A 5,000-nucleotide genomic window follows, 5' to 3' on the forward strand; every position below is an offset into this window, starting at 1 on the left:
GGAGGACGAGGAAGGGGTGGGAGGGACTAGGCTCCTCCTTTATGCCTTCTGTCCAGCCTGACCTGCAAGCGACCACGTGTAACAGCAACCCCGAAGACCCTTTCGACCCTGGGCCCCGACGCGGGGGGACGGCGAAGTCGAGGGGGTCGGGAGAGGAGGCACGCCGGACAGCGTTACCCGTTAATGATCCTTTCGCAGGTTCACCTACGAAAACCTTGTTACGACTTTTACTTCCTCTAGATAGTCAAGTTTGATCGACTTCTCGGCGCTCCGCCAAGGCCCGCGAGGAGCCCCGGCGGGGCCGATCCGAGGACCTCACTAAACCATCCGATCGGTAGTAGCGACGGGCGGTGTGTACAAAGGGCAGGGACTTAATCAACGCGAGCTTATGACCCGCGCTTACTGGGAATTCCTCGTTCATGGGGAATAATTGCAATCCCCAGTCCCCATCACGAATGGGGTTCAGCGGATTACCCGCACCTCTCGGTGTAGGGTAGGCACACGCTGATCCAACCATTGTGGCGCGCGTGCAGCCCCGGACATCTAAGGGCATCACAGACCTGTTATTGCTCCATCTCGCGTGGCTGAACGCCACTTGTCCCTCTAAGAAGTTTGACGCCGACCGCGGAGGGCCGCGTAACTATTTAGCATGCCGGAGTCTCGTTCGTTATCGGAATTAACCAGACAAATCGCTCCACCAACTAAGAACGGCCATGCACCACCACCCACAGAATCGAGAAAGAGCTATCAATCTGTCAATCCTTTCCGTGTCCGGGCCGGGTGAGGTTTCCCGTGTTGAGTCAAATTAAGCCGCAGGCTCCACTCCTGGTGGTGCCCTTCCGTCAATTCCTTTAAGTTTCAGCTTTGCAACCATACTCCCCCCGGAACCCACAGACTCGTGGTTTCCCTCACGCTGCCCGGCGGGTCATGGGAATAACGCCGCCGGATCGCGGGTCGGCATAGTTTACGGTCGGAACTACGACGGTATCTGATCGTCTTCGAACCTCCGACTTTCGTTCTTGATTAATGAAAACATTCTTGGCAAATGCTTTCGCTTTCGTCCGTCTTGCGCCGGTCCAAGAATTTCACCTCTAGCGGCGCAATACGAATGCCCCCGGCCGTCCCTCTTAATCATGGCCCTGGTTCAGGAAACCCACAAAATAGAACCGGAGTCCTATTCCATTATTCCTAGCTCAGGTATTCAGGCGAGAAGCGGGCCCGCTTTGAACACTCTAATTTTTTCAAAGTAAACGCTCCGAGCCCCGTCCGGACACCCAGCCAAGGGCATCCGGGGGGCACCGGGAGACAGGGTCTGAGACAGGCGGTGGCACGCCTCGCGGCGGACCGCCAGCCCACTCCCGACATCCAACTACGAGCTTTTTAACTGCAGCAACTTTAATATACGCTATTGGAGCTGGAATTACCGCGGCTGCTGGCACCAGACTTGCCCTCCAATGGGTCCTCACCCATGGGTTTAGGATACGCTCATTCCGATTACAGGGCCTCGAAAGAGACCTGTATCGTTATTTTTCGTCACTACCTCCCCGTGTCGGGAATGGGTAATTTGCGCGCCTGCTGCCTTCCTTGGATGTGGTAGCCGTTTCTCAGGCTCCCTCTCCGGAATCGAACCCTGATTCCCCGTTACCCGTGGTCACCATGGTAGCCGACTATGGTACCATCGAAAGTTGATAGGGCAGACATTCGAATGAGACGTCGCCGCCGCGGAGGGCGCGCGATCGGCCCGAGGTTATCTAGAGTCACCAAAGCGGCCGGGGGGCCCGAGCCCCCCGGATGGGTTTTGGGTCTGATAAATGCACGCATCCCCCGAAGGGTCAGCGCTCGTTTGCATGTATTAGCTCTAGAATTACCACAGTTATCCGAGTAACGTGTGGAGCGATCAAAGGAACCATAACTGATTTAATGAGCCATTCGCAGTTTCACTGTACCGGCCGTGTGCACTTAGACCTGCATGGCTTAATCTTTGAGACAAGCATATGTTACTGGCAGGATCAACCAGGTAGTTTGCACCGTGGTCTGGGATGAACCACGAGTGACATCCGCCTCCCCTTCCGGGGGCTAGGAAGCAGCGGGTTGTAAGTGCGTGCGCCGTCAGGTCCAGACGCCATACAGGGCTACCCAGGACAGCTTCCGCGGCCAGTGTAAACGTGCTCGCGCACCGCCCTCTGGCCTTCGGACGCCGACCTCTCACCTTGATGCAAAGCTGTCCCATCCGGTCATGCCCGCACCGTACCCCGTCCACCTCCTCCGGAGGTGCGGACGGCCGACTCCAGGTGCTTTCGGCGTTCCCTCTCTTCACGCCGTTTTGATTTTCGTGGGCCGCTGGTGGGGGGACAAGGGAAAGACCTCGTCGAATTCCCTCCCCCCTAGCCTCGCTCAACCTACGTTTCGTGATGTAACCAAGAAGAGTGATTCGTGGGCCCAGGTAGGTTTGAAGAGGAGGCCAACAAAGCAGGGCACTCCCTTCCTCCCAAACCACAGACACCAGTATAGGACAACTGAGTAGACAGACTGGCCGTCTGAGTCTCCCCCAGAGAGTTCTGGGATGGGTTACAAATAACCCCCACCCCCCATCAGAGGCTTGACCCGCTAGAACCAGGGAGGATCTGTCAAAACCGCTCTCCACATCAGAAGTTCTGGATCAGCCGGGGCTGGTCGGCAGACGTCCACCTAAGGCCGTGGCCTAACCCCGTGTGGGGGGATAGCGCTCGCACCCGTACACGTGGACACCCGCTCGTCAAATGGCTGGCTCCTCACTTACCGTAGGGGGAATGGTTTGCCTACCCCTGGCGGGTCTGGTACTCCACTCTACCAAACAAGGAAGCAACACACCAATAGACCCCTGCAACACCGGGCAGCTTTGGGCAGTGTCACTACACTCCTCCTTGTTCTTCACGTTCCTTCCGTGGTGATTTTTTTTTTTTTTTCGTGGCCATTGCCGTGCATGGCTTCCCCATCGCTTTGCATGCTCTCCATTGCCTCGTGCTGCTTCACCATTGGTCTCACCTGGAGACCGAAGCCGCTCTCCCAGTAACCCGATGGTACCTGGCCAGAAAACCCCGTGCCCGATTTCATCTAGGACAAGGGCCAAACCACAGACCGTGCCCGTCCAGGGTCAACCCCTGGTCGGACAGGCCTGGTGGGTCGATACCATGGATGTGGCAGGCCGACGAGAATCCACTGGTACATTTACAAACACGCCCACCCTGGTGGCATGGCTGTACGACCCATCGTCGAAGCACGCTGCGGCGGACTGAGCCATTGGATCCAGTTGCCTGGGCGTACACTCAGCCCAACAGACGCACTCGGGTCGGGGAGAGCAAAGCAGACTGTGTGCCTGGATGTGCCCACTTCCATAGGGGAATCGGCATGATGGTTCACTTAACCCGAGGAGGGCTCCCCTCGCGGGATAAGCACCCCCCTCGGGGGATGGGGGGGGGGGGGGGGCATCCAGAGCACACCACTTTCCGGTAGGGGACAGGCGTTTGATCATGTGTCCGAGGGAGAGCTCCCCTTGCCGGCCGAACACCCCTCGGACTCCCCTTGGGCTTCCAGAGAACGCCACTGGATGAATTTAGTGCTTGGACCCCATTGATTCTCTTTGCTCTCCCATATACCCGACGGGACCTATTTGCAAAACCCCGTGCCAACCAGACCTCCAGGAAGGGGGCTGGCGGCTAACCATGCCCAGCAGGGTGCACCCTGGTCGGACACTTTGGGAGGGTCGAGAGCCTGGAAGTGCCACCCGGGGGAGTAATTCTGATTTCCGTTTTAATGCACTCAGGGACAGCCCGAGGACCTCTGTAGTGCACCTGAGGCGGACTGAGCCGTCGGGTCCAGGGGTCTGGAGTTCGGAACCTCCAGGGTTCACCTGGCTGTTCTCTTAGCCCGGCAGGGTGCACCCTGGTCGGACACTTTGGGAGGGTCGAGAGCCTGGATGTGCCACCCCGACGAGTAATGAGTTTTCCCTTCGTATCTCTTCCGGACCAGGTCCGATTCGCACGAAACTCGCTGGGCATGGCCAGGAGCGCCCCCTGCTGCCCACGCCACCGTCCCCGCGCTTCTACTCCCGAGGGCCGAGGAGACAGCGAAGCGTGGGTCGGGTCGCCTGCTTCCAGGGTCTCCCTGGTACTCTCCAGTCTCCCGAGTCCATCGGGTCCGACCTCGTATTTTTAGCCCAGACGGGGAATGAGAAAGGGGCCCCCGACCGCCCGAGGGCGGGCGCTCGCTTCTCAGCCTAGGAACGTCCGATTCCCACGAAACTTTTACGCCAGACGTTCCTGGCAGCGAGCGCGTTCAAAGGTGACCCGCGCTGCTTCTCTCCTCCCAAGGGCCGAAGAGATATTCGTCTTCAAACCCGACCGGCCCTGTGTTTGCCGCCCCGGCGGTTTTAAAAAATCATAGCGTAAAAACGGTGGGTGCGCTTCGCCTGCCGCTTGGACAGCGTTAAACGGCAGCCCCGGCTCTTTCCAAAGGGCCCTCAACCGACTTTCTGCTCCCAAGGAGCCCAGAGATATGAAACCGAAAAATCAAAACCCCGTGCCAACCAGACCTCCAGGAAGGGGGCTGGCGGCTAACCATGCCCGGCAGGGTGCACCCTGGTCGGACGCTTTGGGAGGGTCGAGAGCCTGGATGTGCCACCCCGACGAGTAATGAGTTTTCCCTTCGTATCTCTTCCGGACCAGGTCCGATTCGCACGAAACTCGCTGGGCATGGCCAGGAGCGCCCCCTGCTGCCCACGCCACCGTCCCCGCGCTTCTACTCCCGAGGGCCGAGGAGACAGCGAAGCGTGGGTCGGGTCGCCTGCTTCCAGGGTCTCCCTGGTACTCTCCAGTCTCCCGAGTCCATCGGGTCCGACCTCGTATTTTTAGCCCAGACGGGGAATGAGAAAGGGGCCCCCGACCGCCCGAGGGCGGGCGCTCGCTTCTCAGCCTAGGAACGTCCGATTCCCACGAAACTTTTACGCCAGACGTTCCTGGCAG

General features: G+C 58.9%; 1 non-coding gene across 1 annotated transcript; it reads right to left on the minus strand.

Annotated features, from left to right (window-relative positions):
- Positions 1-181: 181 nt before the first annotated feature.
- On the minus strand, positions 182-2,020 carry LOC145654644 (18S ribosomal RNA). Its single transcript, XR_014120851.1, has one exon. It is a non-coding gene; the product is annotated as an 18S ribosomal RNA (ribosomal RNA).
- Between the last annotated feature and the right edge of the window lie 2,980 nt (positions 2,021-5,000).

Source organism: Electrophorus electricus, unplaced genomic scaffold, assembly GCF_041902795.1.
Source record: "Electrophorus electricus isolate QZ-2024a unplaced genomic scaffold, ASM4190279v1 Scaffold142, whole genome shotgun sequence".
NCBI lineage: Eukaryota > Metazoa > Chordata > Actinopteri > Gymnotiformes > Gymnotidae > Electrophorus > Electrophorus electricus.